This window comes from Euprymna scolopes, chromosome 21 (assembly GCF_053919585.1).
Source record: "Euprymna scolopes isolate OS-2025 chromosome 21, ASM5391958v1, whole genome shotgun sequence".
Classification (NCBI taxonomy): Eukaryota; Metazoa; Mollusca; class Cephalopoda; order Sepiida; family Sepiolidae; genus Euprymna; species Euprymna scolopes.
The window spans coordinates 6,423,903-6,442,433 of NC_136502.1; the positions used below are offsets into that span (position 1 = coordinate 6,423,903).

At 29.2% G+C, this 18,531-nt stretch overlaps 1 protein-coding gene across 5 annotated transcripts in view; it reads right to left on the reverse strand.

The window, feature by feature from the left end:
• Nucleotides 1-18,531, reverse strand: part of LOC145241981 (protocadherin gamma-A11-like) — a 771,034-nt gene that overhangs the window by 1,111 nt on the left and 751,392 nt on the right. For all 5 annotated transcript variants that reach the window (XR_013862633.1, XR_013862632.1, XM_080104852.1 and 2 more), the window contains one exon: nucleotides 1-6. This exon is cut by the window's left edge and continues 1,111 nt beyond it. The gene's annotated coding sequence lies outside the window, so the exon portion shown is untranslated. The remainder of the gene's footprint in view (nucleotides 7-18,531) is intronic.

Consider the following 18,531-nt stretch of genomic DNA (forward strand, 5'->3'; position numbering starts at 1 on the left):
CTTCATCTGAAATGAGAAAATTAAAAAAGAAAAATTGTGTTACTATGTTTTTTTTGTGTTTATTTTTTATACACGTGTTTCAATTTCAAAACAACGTATATATAAAGATGATGATGATGATAATAATAATAATAATAATAATAAGATATTAATTAATACTAGCGAGAGAAGGAGCACCCGGTTTTGTCCGGGCATAAAATACGCTTAAATATGATCTTTTAATTTGTTCAGATTTCGTAGATATTATATATAGAGTCGTGATTTCAAAAGTAAAAAAAAACGTATTTAGGTGCCATCAGCTAGAATCGAAACCGAAACTTTAACATTTAAAGCTGGTGACATTATTTGTCTGACTACATGATTTTATCGATCCCTTTGTGTAAATATACTTATAGTTGCATTCTATCGCTGAAAATAAATTTTGTTTCAGCAATAGAAGGCAAATATCTGCGAGTGTAAAAAAAAGAAATAGGGGCACAATTGTCACAAGAGAGATTTTTTGGTTTAAGTTTGAAGAGTGCACATAAGAAGGGGAGATAATTCAAGAATTTCCTAAACTTTTCCAAATGTCAACAACATAATAGCACAAAATAAAAGATCAATTATCCGAACATTTATTGAATTAAAATAAAACTAAGAATTTTTTTTACACAAATTAAATGAAACTGATGGAATGCATGTGAATTTTTCTTTTGACAATTTTTTTTTATTGAAGTAAAATAAAATTGAGAAAATTTTAATGCAGATTTTTTGTTTCTAACTATTCAATTTTCTTAAATCCAAAATTCTGAAATTTTTGTAACAAATATAAAGAATAATTAAAATTTATTGTTTGAACAGCCATTATTACAATGCATGTGAGTTTTTTCTTTGCAGAAGATAAATTGCATTGTCTCCCCTTTGTGATTGTAAACAATAAAATGGGAACTTGGGCACAACTGTCACAGGAGATCTGTTTTCGGATTCAACTTGAAGAGCGTACATCAAAAGGGGAGATAATTCAAGAATTCCCTAAGTTTTCCAAATATCAACAACAATGCACTAATGCAGTAAGAAAGAATAAAACACCAATTATCCAAACATTTATTGAATTAAAATAAAATTAAGACAATAGAAGTGTTTTTCTTTTAATTTTTTATACAAAATTAAATGAAAGTTTTGATAAAGTTTTTTTTTTTTTCACACATTTACTGAATGAAAATAAAATTAAGAAATTTTAACACAAACATTTTCTTTTTAACAATTTTCAATTGTTTTAACAAAGTGAAAATTTGGTAATTTTTGTAACAAATAAAATATGAAGATTAATCAAAATTTATTGTTTGAACAATCATTATCGAAATGCATGTGAGTTTTTCTTTGCAGAGGATAAATTGAGTTGTCTCCCCTTCTAATGTGCACTCTTGAAACTGAAAACAAAAATGTTCTCATGTTACAGCAGTGCACAATCACCCACATTTGTTCAGAAGCTCTCATCAATCAATCAGGATGATCAAGAAATATATCAAAAAAAAATAATAATAAAATAACAATTCTGGCTGTGAAAGTAGTGATGAAAAATCAACTTAAAACTGTTCGAACACGTTTTTCTTCACATATACACACCCACACGTACGCACGCATATACACATCCTCATACACACACTCACACTTACGCGCATACACACACACACGCTAACGTGCACACACACACCTGAGCTGTGATGTCACTTCCTTTAAAGTGAAAACCAGACATGCGCACCCAGAACACTAACTCCAGCATAAAAGTCAACAAAACCTGTCAACTTCCCTTTTCCGTCCGGACCAGCGTTCGACCTGTTGAGTCGACGAACCGACCGCGTGTTCTAACGTCACTTTCCCTGCTACTGTAATGTGGGGGCAAGCGCAAGTACACTTTATACGCTTTCTCTCTCCATGAACTGGATTGACTTTCTCACTCTATCCCCCCTTCGCCTTTGGTCCATCAAAACAGAAAAGTGCGCGACGCCCTACTGAGCTTAACCCTCTCTTTCTACAGGCCGGCTTGCCACTTCGCGTTTCTCTATTGCATTCCCTTTCCTTCCACACGCGTAATCGTCAACGGCTGAATGAACACGTGTACACCGAAGACTTTCATTTCTCAACAGAAAATAAATGATATGTTTATTTTATTCCAGCATTTGAGTTCTTTGTTTCCTTCATTCAATTCGTTTCATTATTTTTTCTTGTAGCGAGTTAGGGTATTTTATATCCTGGTCTGCAACAAAACTTACGTATGATAAACCAACAAAAATCTGATTATTTTAAACAGCGGTATTTGATTTTTGTAACTGGAACACTTTCGGTTTTGGTTATTAACCATTTTATAGCATCTCTTCTTATTGATGTAAAGTAAATATTTTTTTATGCAATATTTTTTAGCATTTTTGTAGCTACAAAATCATAAGAAAAATTTCAAATTTCCAGTGATGTAACCACAGTTCACCCTCCCCAATAACATACATTTTTTCCAAAACATTTTTCTCCTCCCCCTAAAAATTATTTGTTAAAAAATTCTAATATGTGGCAAACAAATTTTATTAACTGTCCTAAAATGCTAGAATCAATAGAAATGAGTATATGTTCCACATTACATAAATGTACAAAACTGATCCCCAACTCTAGATCCTGGATATGACCTAAAACTATATCCGATGATGAGGCCCCACCTTGCAGGCCTTGGGGAGTGTGGAGCCACCCTTTAATTGCCATTGCTCCCAGGTCCACTCTGACCCGGAGTGGTAGTACCTGTTAGGGTCCCAACTATGGGTTAAATAGAATCTGACTTAAAAAAAATATATACTCCATTAAAAATCGTTCCTCAAAATAACTAGATTCGGCATTAAATAACCTGAAAAAGGTTGATATGCCGTAAAACAAAATAACCAACCAACCCAACTCTAAATTCTGAATTTATTATCATTAGTTTGACCAAGTTTTTAGGTTGTTCATCCATAATTACCTAAAAAAGGTAGAATTTTTTGAAGAATGGGAGGGGCTTGGCAGAAGGTGTTAGTCTACAAATAGGCGCTGTTTTACAATTTGTCATTGTTCTGAGGGAGACAACTTTCTTTTACTAAGAGATTCGTTTTTTTCATCTCATAATTTAGGACTCTCAGATCAACAATATATTTTCTTAAATCAAAACATTGAAAAGAGAAATCTGCGACGAATTTTTATTAATGTCACAAAGTTGATAACATTAATCATACAAAAAGCAGTTTTTATGCAACAATTAAGAAAATCGTTTCTGTGTTCATATCATAATTGACGACGTTAAAACCAACAAAACAATGACAGACTGTAAAACAGCTGTGGAATAGATTGGGTACTTATGCAGAGAAGGTACTGTACATTTTTATAAAGGATTTTCAAGTTAATTTAAATTTTTACATATCTTTTGTCTATTAAATGGTTAAGTGAAAATACAGAGTAGTTTAAAAATAAAAAACGTTTTCTTGCTTTTTTTTTTTTTTTTTTGATTAAAAAATATACGTGATCAAATTAAGTGATTTTTCGGCAGACCTAAACGACAATCACCCCCCCCCCTATAATTTTAACCGGAATTTTGCAGTTGGTATTTTTTTACAACCTAACCCAACATAGTAAAAATACCCCCAACCTCCCAACTACAGCTTTCAGAATAAACACCCCTAACCTCGAAAACTATGTTACATACTAAAGCATACTCTAAAAATTACAGGGGGTGATTCTCATTTAGGTCCGCCAATTTTTCTTTTATGACAACTTCATTCCATAACGGGCACATACATCATATTTTTCTTTTTCTTTGTTTTTTAATATATTTACTAAACTGCAAAAGCACTAAAAAATCTCTCTTCCTCATATTAAGAATGGATTTCTAAATAATAACGTTATTCTGCATAAGTACCATAGATTGTTACATTTCATTAATTTTGTCATTTTTTTATTATCACTTGTAGTATAAAATTTTTTATTATCACTTGTAGTATAAAATTTTTTATTATAACTTGTAGTATAAAATCTTTTATTATCACTTGTAGTATAAAATTTTTTATTATCACTTGTAGTATAAAATCTTTTATTATCACTTGTAGTATAAAATTTTTTATTATCACTTGTAGTATAAAATTTTTTATTATCACTTGTAGTATAAAATTTTTTATTATCACTTGTAGTATAAAATTTTTTATTATCACTTGTAGTATAAAATTTTTTATTATCACTTGTAGTATAAAATTTTTTATTATCACTTGTAGTATAAAATTTTTTATTATCACTTGTAGTATAAAATTTTTTATTATCACTTGTAGTATAAAATCTTTTATTATCACTTGTAGTATAAAATTTTTTATTATCACTTGTAGTATAAAATTTTTTATTATCACTTGTAGTATAAAATTTTTTATTATCACTTGCAGTATAAAATTTTTTATTATCACTTGTAGTATAAAAGTTTTTACTATCACTTGTAGTATAAAATCTTTTATTATCACTTGCAGTATAAAATTTTTTATTATCACTTGTAGTATAAAATTTTTTATTATCACTTGTAGTATAAAATCTTTTATTATCACTTGTAGTATAAATTTTTTTACTATCACTTGTAGTATAAAATTTTTTATTATCACTTGTAGTATAAAATTTTTTATTATCACTTGTAATATAAAATTTTTTATTATCACTTGTAGTATAAAATTTTTTATTATCACTTGTAGTATAAAATTTTTTATTATCACTTGTAGTATAAAATTTTTTATTATCACTTGTAGTATAACATTTTTTATTATCACTTGTAGTATAAATTTTTTTACTATCACTTGTAGTATAAAATCTTTTATTATCACTTGTAGTATAAATTTTTTTACTATCACTTGTAATATAAAATTTTTTATTATCACTTGTAGTATAAAATTTTTTATTATCACTTGTAGTATAACATTTTTTATTATCACTTGTAGTATAACATTTTTTATTATCACTTGTAGTATAAATTTTTTTATTATCACTTGTAGTATAAAATTTTTTACTATCACTTGTAATATAAAATTTTTTATTATCACTTGTAGTATAAAATTTTTTTACTATCACTTGTAATATAAAATTTTTTATTATCACTTGTAGTATAACATTTTTTATTATCACTTGTAGTATAAAATTTTTTATTATCACTTGTAGTATAACATTTTTTATTATCACTTGTAGTATAAAATTTTTTATTATCACTTGTAGTATAAAATTTTTTATTATCACTTGTAGTATAAATTTTTTTATTATCACTTGTAGTATAAAATTTTTATTATCACTTGTAGTATAAATTTTTTACTATCACTTGTAGTATAAAATTTTTTACTATCACTTGTAGTATAAAATTTTTTATTATCACTTGTAGTATAAAATTTTTTATTATCACTTGTAGTATAAAATTTTTTATTATCACTTGTAATATAAAATTTTTTATTATCACTTGTAGTATAAAATTTTTTATTATCACTTGTAGTATAAATCTTTTTATTATCACTTGTAGTATAAAATTTTTTATTATCACTTGTAGTATAACATTTTTTACTATCACTTGTAGTATAAAATTTTTTACTATCACTTGTAGTATAAATTTTTTTATTATCACTTGAAGTATAAATTTTTTATTATCACTTGAAGTATAAATTTTTTATTATCACTTGTAGTATAAAATGAACCTTCAACTCTAGGTCATTGTCGTCACTTAGAACTAATTGTGGTGCTTATGCACTTATGTTACCGTACTATTTGTTAAAAAATAGTATTTAAGTTCAATTCAAGTTTTATGACATCTTTTTGATTAGTGTTGTGTAAAAGTACAGCAGAATTACAAAACCGCCTCCCCCATGTTAAGAATGGCTTTCTAAATAAGAACATTATTATTTTAGCATGGTAACATAAGTGCATAAGTACCCTAATTGTTAATCAACACTTTTGACTGTTAGGTCATGAGTTGAACCGAAATTCGGTAATGGGGTCGAGTTAGATAACATGCATCTGCAGAAGGTCGAAGGTTACATCGGCCAAAACGTTGCAAATATATGATTATGAGATTAGTAAATTTTTACTTGCTTTTCCCCTTAATAATCACCTTTAAAATGACGACTTTTATGTTTTCGGGTATGCTCTTCTATTGATTTTAGCGTCGTAAATTATAATATGAAAACAAACGATTCTCTTAATTGTCGCATAAACACTACATTTTGTATTATTAATGTTATTAACTTTGTTACATTAAAAAATATTCGTAGCAGTTTTCTTTTTTTTTATCGTTGTTTGAGCGTCCTAAATTATGAGATGAAAAATGAACGAGTCTCTTAGTAAAAGAGAGTTGTCTCCCTCAGAACAATGACAAATTGTAAAATAGTACACTACAAATATATTAACATTCTCATTACTGTCATAGTAATAAGCAATAAAAATATTTAAATTAGTGATTCTGCAGTATAATCAGATTTGAAATGTATTTCAGGTGAAAACATTACGTATTGAGGTGTCATGCCAAAATTAGCATACATTCCAAAAATTACGAAAAACGATCCAGTAGAAAAATGTCAGATCACAATTTATTGAATTATAGTTATATCGTATGTCTTAATGTGGAACAGTTCTAGAATTCAGGGGAGGTAATTGCAATCTATCATTTTGTCTTTTGCTTGCTTTTAATGACAATTCACCATTTTACCAAAGTAAATGTCGAACTGATAGTATCTATAACTTTTTGTAAAAAAATATACCTAGCTGATCTCGTATCGTATCATTTTTCGTTTTTTTTTGTTTTTGTTTTTTTAATTTTTATTAATTTTTTTTTTTTTTTTACCTGAAATGAATTATACTGTAGAAGCACTCTAAAATTATGTAAAGTGAAATTGGTTCAGGTAAGTGCAAAATAAAATTTCAAATGTAAGCATGAACAAGGCTGATAGCCATTAGTCGCGTGCTCTCGTGTAATGAATGAATGCGTGAATGTAGGATTGACATGAAATTCTTAAAGATAAACTAAAATGACCGAAAAATGGGCTGAAATGACTTAAATAAATAAAAAGTAAATGACTTAGAATGACTTTAATGAACTTAAGGATGAATTGAATGATCTTAATAATGACTTGAATGCTTAAAAGTTAACTGGAATCCTTCAAAAACAACTTGAATGATCTGGAGAATGACTTGAATGGCTTTGAGACTGACTGGTTGTAAAGTGGGTGATCATTTTACATTAAATTAATACAGAAAAGTGATCCCCCACTTTATATCACAATAAGTACAGCATGTAGTAAGAATAGATACTACACTTTGATCTTGGGCAAAAGGCCAAGCACAAAAGTGTTACTGACAGACCGACTGACGGAGTGACTTATAGAGTCGCTTGCACGCGACTAAAAACCAATCTAAATGCTATTTCCAGAAGAACTGGCGATGTCTAATTTGCATATTGATTTTAAAAAGCAAATTTTCATAATTTCAGGGTATTATTTTTATTGAGTTATCTACACACACACACACACACACACACAATTCAGCAAGAAGTTGTTTTCTAGACATATGTGGTTGAACATGACTGAGTTTTCATTTTTTCCAATTCTACAGATAATTTGCTCTATTCACTAAGCAATCTGTTTTGGTTGTTAGGTTATGTATTAAGTAGGTACATGCAAAATGAATGCCAACGCTCAAAATGAATAAACATTTTAACCCCTCCATTAACTTCACCAAAAATCAATAAATTAACCAATTTTAATAAAATTTCCAGTATTTATCCAATAATGATCACGGAATATAATGAACCTATTATTTTTATATAAATCTTAGAGGAAATGTATTATTTTGTTTAAACGAAAAATAACTAAAGTTAAATGCATGAATCTATTTTTGCTTTTTTATCGTAAATTGTAATAATTAAAAATAAGATTATTTAATTTTTACAGGAACATGAGGAAAAAAGCCCCTAGAGTCCATATTAATGGATTCGATATAACTCAAAGAAAAATTAATTTCTTGAACTACCGATATTATCATTGAATTAAGCAGTGTTTATTTAATATTTTCACACAAAAAATTATTATTGCAAAAAATATTTCTACGTTTTTTTAGATTACAGGTTTTGCATAATTTTTATATATAAGATTCCAATATTTTCCTTACTTGCATGAATTTTTCGGTGTAACATAATTTTTATATAATCTGGAAAAAAAAAAAAAAAAAATTTTAAAGAAGGAACAGAAAAATAATTAAATTAGAAATGATAAAAATTCTACAAACGTTAACGATAAGAATGTACGGATGCATGGCTGAAAAAAAAAAAAAAAAAGGAAAAACAGCACTTCCTACCTCCCTTTAACTACCTGACATCATTTTCAGACTGAGAGTTTGGGCTTTTGTATAATCTATGTGACGAAGAATCGTTTTGTTTTGGTTGAACAAAGCAAGAATCTTTCACTTTTGGGGGCTAATTAAGCTATTTTTTTGTACACACAAGGTGTTTTTCTTTTTATTTAATTCAATATCTTAGGACGTTACTAATTATCTTTGAAATAGACCCAGAAAACTAATATCTTTCAAAAGATTTTTATAATGAATTTATTTAACTTCAAAATTAGACTGAATTTGTTAGCTCGCCGGTAAAACAGTTTTCATAACTTGCTTTTTTTTTCACGTGTAAAATATTTTTTTCCTTTTAGAAATTAACTTTAGTCTTTAATATTTCAAATACAATCAAAAAGTAGTTGAAAACCAACAAAAAAAATTATGATAAATCGGCTTTCAAAACTACGTCCCCCATCTTTATTCGTTTATTTTTGCCCGTACCTAGTATTAAGACACCAAGTGATATTTTTTGTGCCATTTGTTCAAGCACTTTTGATCTGTGATCTCTATCATCGTCAGGAGTGGTGGTTGTTGTAGTTGCTATCGAGGCTTAGTTAAGTGTATTTATAGTAATTTTGTTAATCTGTTCTAATCGCCTATTTATTGTTATTTTAGTTTATTTGGATTGTCTAAGTTGTCTGTTGGGGATGAGGGTTAAGTATGGTGTGTAGTAGAATTGCTTTTTTATTTTATTTTTACTTTTTTTTTCATTATTAGTAGTTAACATTTCTTCCCAACAGACAACCGGATATTATATATATATATATATATATATATATATATATATAAAATAAGAATTACAATTAAATTTACCAAAATAATCCAAGATGGTAAAATTAAAGTATATTATAAATATTAAAGAATTAATATTTATAAAATTATCTCAGCCAGATGTAAAAGCTCGATAAAACCAAATAGGAAATATAGCTTATTTATTTATTTTTTTCTTTTATTAATATTATTGGAATCATTTCTTTTTTCCTTGTACACATTTTTGTGAATTATTCCATGGATTTCTGCCTTTGGATTATTATGGACCATCTTCTTCCAATTACGGGATTTCCTTGGATTTTACTTGTACAAATGGAAATTTTTTTAACTTTCTTGAAGTTATACATTTGGATTTTACCGTCACTGGATTTTTTATCTTCCACCAGACTATCCATTCATGTGTAATCACCTTTTTCTTCCCCATATTCCCTCTGCTTCACTTTTTTCTTTTCAAGTTCTTACTTGTTGTTTCATCAAATACTTCTGCATGCAAAATCCGATCCCGCATTTTGCTAATTCCTACCCTCTGATGAGAAGGAAAGTATTTCTTCGAAACTCTGCGGATTAAGGACTATCCATTTACCTAGTGTTTCCTTTTCAGATTAAATATGTTTTTAACTCATTTCAAAGTGTTTTTTTTACATATTTTATTAACTGTTTGCTCATATATATATGTATATATATATATATATATATATATATATATATACTTTATTCATTGAACATTTAAATTGTCAAGTCGCTGCCTGATGATATCTGTTGTTTGATTGAAACAAATGGCTGTTTGTAGCAGCGGGATGTAAACATGTTTATTTAACAATAAATAAGTATATATATATATATATATATATATTAGTATTGCCTAGTTTGAATCTGTCAACTGGTGTTAATCGTAACATCCTGCACTAAAGATTCCCGAAAGGATGAAACACTAATCTCTGTAGGTATTTAATTATTATAGTAAAATAATAATAATGGCAGTCCTTTTAAGAAACTCGTTTCTTATCGTTGAACACTTTCAGTTGAATTAAGTCAGTCAATTTGTCTCTTATGCATAGATCATCGTATAACGATTAGATCACTGTGTTTGCCGTAAAAACAACATTTAAAATTAAAATGTTTAAATTCAACGTTATTTCACGTGGTTAATCGTAGCTTATTGGATACGGTCTTTGCTAATCAAGCCAGAGATGGCTCGTGTTGCCGAGTTCGAATCTGTCAACTGGTGTTAATCGTGACACCCTGCACTGAAGATTGCTGGAAGGATGAAACACTAGTATCTGTAGGTATTTAATTATTATAGTAAAAAAAATAATTATATATATATATATATATATATATATATATATATATATATATATATATATATGCAGCATCTTTGAGTAAGGCATTGTTTCATGTGTATATAAAACAAAATATCCATACAATGCGAGTGTATTGTTCAAGGGAAATAACTTTTATTTTTCTTGTTTACATGAAATACCATTTAATACTGCAAGATTTATCTCCCTTGGTATTTCGTTCTTAGAAGCATCTTCTATCATATAAATTTGACCTGTCTTTTAAAATGTATGTATGTACGTATGTATGCCTAAAACTTTCGACAGAGGCGACGGATTTTCACGAGATTGGTATCTTTTTTAAGCTCGACCCTTCCGACGACAAATATCGAAAAATTGGCTAAAACCATTAATTCCTTCACCCTCAACTGGGCACTTTTCTACAAGGAGGGCTTGATTTTTTTCAACAATATTTTCGAAAGTCACTCTCTCTTTTCGATGGACTAGCCTTTATATAAACCTTCGCCACTTCCGGTTTGGCGATAGACGAAATTGCAAAGACATCACTTTTTTTTCACGTTCTTTTCCTCTTTCTTGGTACGAGTTCAAGCCCACCTGCTTACTATCACTTTTTTGTTTTTTTGCTCAATATAGTTTTTAGCAGACATACAAACATACACACATACAATCATACAAACATACACAGACCGGTCCACTTTATATAATAGACGGAAAAAAGTCATATTATCTCTTTTATAACTATGATAATAGTAAGTTGAACATTGAAGACTACCATGATATGATTGACATCTATTGGTTGAATCAGCGGAATATGATTATCCAAGACTACAATTTAGCAAGTACAGTTATAATTAGTTTTATTACGTTTCGCTATAGTTAGACCAGATTACTAAACCTTAATACTTCTATGTTGGCTCATGACAAAATGGAAGAGGGTGTTTTGTTCGTGAGACTAATACTTGAAGATTGCCAAATACGATCAATGGTCTCTCTTTGACCAGTTTTGTTACCCAAGCAATAAAAAGATAGTATATACCTGGAGGTTGTCAAACAGTTGTAACAATCAGAATATTGAAAGAACTCTTCATGGTTACCTATAAAAAGTGAGTTCAAAGATTAAATCTGTTCTTACTTAAGCAGCAAAGGATGTGAGGACACTGGAGTCTGACATACAACATCATCAAGGGAATTCAAAGCTACCATTTGAGGTGTTTTTAACTGCAGATATATGAATGGCGGGTGTAAAAATTAAAGTAAATAAAGAAAAATGTGAAAATAGAAAAATATCAAAAATTAGAAATCAGAAAAAAAAATCAAAAATGTGAAAATAGAAAAAAAAAATTAAAAATGTGAAAATAAAAAATAAAAAATGTGAAAATAAAAAAAAATGTGAAAATAAAAATAAAAAATGTGAATAGAAAAAAAATGTGAAAATAGAAAAAAAAATCAAAAATGAAAATAGAAAAAAAAATGTGAAAATAAAAAGAAATTAAAAATGTGAAAATAATGTGAAAATAAAAATAAAAAATGTGAAAATAGAAAAAAAAATCAAAAATGTAAAAATAGAAAAAAAAATCAAAAAGTGAAAATAAAAAAATGAATAATGTGAAAATAGAAAAAAAATCAAAAATGAGAAAATAGAAAAAAAAATCAAAAATGTGAAAATAGAAAAAAAAATCAAAAATGTGAAAATAGAAAAAAAAAAATCAAAAATGTGAAAATAGAAAAAAATCAAAAATATGAAAATAGAAAAAAAAATCAAAAATGTGAAAATAGAAAAAAAAATCAAAAATGTGAAAATAGAAAAAAAAATCAAAAATGTGAAAATAGAAAAAAAAAATCAAAAATGTGAAAATAGAAAAAAAAATCAAAAATGTGAAAATAGAAAAAAAAAAATCAAAAATATGAAAATAGAAAAAAAATCAAAAATGTGAAAATAGAAAACAAATCAAAAATGTGAAAATAGAAAACAAATCAAAAATGTGAAAATAGAAAAAAAAAAATCAAAAATGTGAAAATAGAAAAAAATCAAAAATATGAAAATAGAAAAAAAAATCAAAAATGTGAAAATAGAAAAAAAATAAAAAATGTGAAAATAGAAAAAAAAAATCAAAAATGTGAAAATAGAAAAAAAAAATCAAAAATGTGAAAATAGAAAAAAAAATCAAAAATGTGAAAATAGAAAAAAAAATCAAAAATGTGAAAATAGAAAAAAAAATCAAAAATGTGAAAATAGAAAAAAAAAAAATGTAAAAATAGAAAAAATAAAAAAAAGTGAAAATAAAAAACATGTGAAAATAGAAAAAAAATCAAAAATGATAAAAAAAAACTGTGAATTCATTGAAAGTGAAAAAAAAACCCCATACAAAAGAATTTACCCACTTCACATAACAGCGAGGCTAAACACAAACTCAGTTTAACACTGAAGAGAAAAGCAGTTTCTTCCTGAGGGATCACACTAGAAGGGTACAAAAATATTCGAGAACAAACTCGTCTGCAGTAGGTGCATTCCAGGCGACTGGCAATATGTTTTTCAAAGGAAGAAATAGTTCGTGAGGAAAACGTACTTCCTAGGACCAAGCCAAACTATATCTAAAGAGCTGATGTTTCAAGTTAGCCCCTCTGTTGGCAGACGGATGTCAAGTTGAACCTTAACTGATCTGACAACTAGCTGAAACAAGTGAAAATGTTACATCAGAGAAATTCATAAATGAAAAAACAAATTTAATGAATGTATTAAACCGATTGTGAAAGTGAAAGTAAATCGAATATGAAAGTGAAAGTAAACGGTGCGAAAGTGAAAGTACACGGTTTGAAAAATAAATTACGTCAAGTGAAAATACACCGATTCAAAATATAAAAATTGCAAACGAATATACACAGAATAAAATATTAAATATGCCAAATTAAAGTGAATAAAAGAAATATACATTAGAAAATAAAAGCAACAATAGAGTTCGTGTTTATATTATATAAAACAAAAATAAAACATCTGTATGATGTACGCATCTGTAATGAAATGAAAATATCATATTCCAAAATTCACATAATTAATCGAGTAGTTTTATTTTTAAATAAGAATATCATTTTTTCTGAGTATCCAATTTGAAAAAGAAATTCAACAAACAAATGGAGATGAAAAAATAATTCAAATTTATGTTGTAATGCCTACGAATTCCTATTAATCACTTAAAAATTATTTTCTTTATAAAAATAAAATTACTTGATCAATTTAAGTGATTTTTTGGAATATGATATTTTGGTTTCATCATAGGCACCTACATTATACAGATTTGTCTTATTTGTCTTTATTTTTGTTTTTGAATATAAGTGGAAACCTCAACAAAAATCTAAAGCTCCTATGCTATTAGGCGTAGGTGAAATGTTGACAAAGATGCTGCTGTGACTTTGTATTTTTTTCTAATGACTGTACATGTATACAAATCATCACATCTATATGTATACAGCGCCTGGTATTCCCAAATGGTCAGCCATCTGGTACTGACGAGGCTCAATGTTACTTAACTTTAGTAATTTAATGTGAGCCAGTTTATCAAACATGATTATGCTGGATTATGGCTTACTGTATTTGAAAGAAAGATAATTCTTTAAAAATTAAATAGATTATCTCCCTTGACTAGTATTTAAGAGAATGTTAAAAATGGCGCCTATGTATATTTACAACTATATTTTAATTCAAATACGTAAGATTAAAAACAAAATCGATGCTTGTCTGTATTAGTGATTTTTTTTACCAACACATTTCAGGTGAAAACATTATTATGTATTTATGTGTCATGAAGAATTTAGAAATTCCAAAAATTATTAAAAATAACCTAGTAGAAGAAAAATTCCAAGTAAAATTAGAATTCATTGAATTATCGAGTTTTTTTGTATGTTTCAATATGGAATAGTTATGCAACGAATTTAGTACGACAAACAAGGGAGATAACATATTAATTTATTTTTATTTCGGACTACTAGTCTCATCTTTATTAGTTGTTGTTTTTCATCTTTTATTGGATTGTATATTCACAACGTTTCGGCCAACTAATTCCTCTGGCCTTCGTCAGGTGGTAACCGCGACGGATAGGAACTTTGAATCTCCTAACTGCATTCTCAACCATCACCGCCATCCGTAGTTGTTGTCGTCTCACCACATTTTGGCCAATTAACCTCTGACACGCTTGGGGTGGGATTGAAACCGCTATCTTTAGACAATGCTCATCTGGAAGTGTAGAGATTCAACGTCTCTATCAACTGTGCCACGGGCCCCGAAGGGCGATCAAGGTTGGATTCTTTGATCTTATAAATCCACGTTTATTTATTATCTGATCTTCCATAGTCGGGTCCGTACCGATTGGTATATATATTATTCCTTAATTGGAATTCATTTTTGAGATGAGCATTATATATATATATTAATTTAGGAGATAAAAGGGAGATAACACTTGACTTAAAAGTCTGCCATCTTTAAACCCGATATCTGAGAACATAATTGGGGCTGATTTTTTTTATTCAAAATATTTCCAGCATACCATGTCCCGGATCATTTTTCGCAATTGTTGAAATTTATATTTATTTCACCATAACACACATTTACGTAATAATATTTTCACCTGAAATGCGTTGGTTTAAAAGATTACCAGTAGAAACAAGTACCACAAAATCTAGTCAATTTTTCTTATTAAAGGTTTTTTTTTTTATCTTGTGTAATTCATTTCATAATAGAATAGAATTTATGAGAAAAAAAGCTACTTATTCATTTATTGTGGACTATTATCCTCATCTTTTTTTTTAACTCATTGTTTCACGACGTTTCGGCCAACTATTCCTCTGGCCTTCCTTAGGTGGTAACTGCGATGGGATAGGAACTCTGAACCTCTTAACTGCATTCTCAGCAATTATTGCCATCTGTAGTTGTTTTTGTCTCACCTTAATGAATTAATAGCTGTTTAGACATCTCTATCCACTGTGCCACAGGCTCCTTCGGATGTTGAATCTCTATGGTTCCAGGTGAGAATTGTCTGAAGAAGCAGTTTCAATCCTACCCAAAGCCGGCCAGAGGCTTACTTGGCCAAAAACGTGGTGAGACAACAAAAACTATGAAAGGCAGTAATTGTTGAGGATGCAGGTAGGAGATTCGGAGTTTGTATCCCGTCGCGTTTATCACCTGACAAAACCAAAAGAATAGTTGGCTGAAACGTCGTGAAACAACAACTGAAAAAAAAAAAAAAAAAAAAAAAAAAAAAAATGAGAATAATAGTCCGCAATGAATAAATTAATAAATAATACTCATCTCAGTAATGAATTCCAATTAATTAAACAGCTGTTGTTTGGAAACACTTTCACACAGATATTCAGTCCATTAAATTTTTTTTTAATGGTGTCGATTGGTAAATAATTCGATGTCATTAAGATAAAAAAAGACTTCAAAATTAGGTCATTCCATCAAATAAATATTACAATTTTAAATAAATACATGTGAAAAAGTGACTTTCGTTTTTTGATTTGATGAGTATTTCTTGCCTGTCCAGAATCCTCTGATGTTAAAAAAAAAAATGTAAGAAAAATCTGTACGATGTATGCACACATGACGGGAAAAAATATCGTACATCAAAAATATTGAAAATTGAGCGAGTAGTATGAATGCACACATAAACTTCAAGTTTTTCTCGATGTATCAGCAAAGAAGGCCGTGAAGAAATAAGCCAAGAGAAAACAGAAAGTTTGTCTACAGTTAAATCACACTTTAATCTAAACATGACTATTGACAGTAAAACCCATCAAACAAGTCATCCAATTTGTTTATTTAGGGCATAAACTGACATTCTCCAGTGATCATGAGACGAAATTGAAACACAGGATAGGTTTGGCTTAGGCGGTTTTGGAAAAGCACAGCATTATTCTAAAATCAAAAAGGTGCGATTTTTTTTATGATGTAATTTATGTCCTCACAGTTTTATATGATCTTGATCCTTTCACCTGGACTAAACAACTAGTTAATCGAATTATGGAGTTTCAAATTCATGTAATACGTTTCATTATGGGACATCGCCTGATCAAAACTAAACAACAAAATACTTCCCTACCCCCTCTATTTGATGAAAATCCAAAGTAAAACCCTTAAACTTTTTGGCCATGTCAAATGATCAACCATTGGTCTGTCAAAGTTATGTTTTGAGAGTATGTAAGAAGACAAAAGAGGCAGAGGAAAGCCAAGGAGAAAGTGAAGAGAAAACGTTTTTGATTGGACATCTCTCAACAGTTAGGTGTCCATCAACCAACTTGCCATGGATCGGAACGAATGATGAAAAATAAGTCATGTGGGTTAGCAATCTGCACCGAGTGGAAGATGCGAGATAATCATGACCGAGTAGTTTTATTTTTAAATAAGAAAATCAATGTAATAGAGCTTGTAGCAGCAGCAGCAGCCATATGACACATGCAAATTACCAAGCCAGTATGCAAAGTGACGTCACAATGAAAGAAAGAAAGGATAGGATAAATTTACTACATGGGAGGACCAGAAAAAGCATGTGCTGGAGTTAAATGGAGGTGTGGCCCTATGGTGGCATGGAAGATGTTTAAGCATGTGCAAGTGGTACAATGGAGAAAGAGGTGGCTTGTTACTTTTAATGCATCTAAAACCAAGCTTTTATCTTTACATCATCAACGTTCTGAGCCCCATCTGGTATCAACTGAAATGAATGGCTCTCGTCTTGGGGAGGCCTCATGTTTTGGCAAGCTTTTGCGCTTGACCTTTACTCCTGATCTTAAATAGAACACATACATTAAATCCGTTGCCAAGGCCGCTGGAAAAATGGTAGGATCCTTCTATTGATCCAGTAGATATTTCACTGCTGATGCAATTCTCTATCTATATGAGAGCCAGGTACGTCCAAGAATGGAGTACTGTTGCCACATTTGGGCAGGAGCTGCTAGAAAGGACTTGTTCTGCCTTGATAGAGTTCAAAATAGACTTTGTAGCCTTGTGGGGGATGTCCTTTTCTCTTCCCTGAAACCTCTTTCTCACAGAAGAGATGTTGTGATTTTGTCTCTGCTTTATCGTTATTTTCATGGCAAGTGCTCGGCTGAGCTCCATTCTATGCCCCCCCCCTCACCAAACTTTCACAAGAAACACCCGTCTAACAGAAAACACTATCACTAGTTTCCCCCACTCTTTATCTGTGCCTAAACCTAAACGTAGATTCCATGAGCAAAGCTTCTTTCTTAGAACTGCACGCCTGTGGAATTGTCTTCCGTTTTCCTGCTTTCCAGCTGATTACAATATGGTCGTCTTCAAGTCTAACGTAAACAAGTTTGTGATGAGCCGTTCCATATAAGTTAACAAATTTACCGAATCTCCATTACTAACAGTTACTACATTGTCCAATTTCTACTGTACACTCTTTAACCCTTATCCTCGAGTGGCCTCTTGGCCTTGATAAGTGATGGTGCCGATGTAAAAAAAAAAAAAAAGCATGCGTTAAGATGGGAAGGTTTTATTAACTAGATGACGAACTAAGAGACTTTTAAAATAATATGAAATGCATTGTTGGAAAGTACCAGTAATAAATGCTTTTTGTTAAAACTAAAAAAAAAAAGCTGAGTCAAATTTTTTCCTTTTGTTTGAGTTGAAGATATAACAACTATATAACATTAAATTTTATAGCAAAATTACACGAGACAAAACTCTTGTGACGACATATTGAAAACAGTCTTAAGGAATTATCGCTCGTGTTCCTTCGCACAATTTTTAAGATGGTGTCGTGAGATTGCTGCTAAACGTTAATCATAAAATTTGACTTTCTTATTAAAAAATAAAACTATTTGATCAATTCATGTGATTTTTGGTGTATGACATTTTCTTTTTGTCATGGGTAAATACTCTATACGGATTTTTTATTTATTTTTTTTTGTAAATTTTGACTTTAAATGTAAATCAACATTCATCTTTAAATTGATGACTTTTACAAATTTTCGGATATGCTGAAAACGAATATCACATTCAAATTTAGGGCAGACTAGTTGTTTTCCGAATAACAAGACATTTTATTCGAATACATTAATG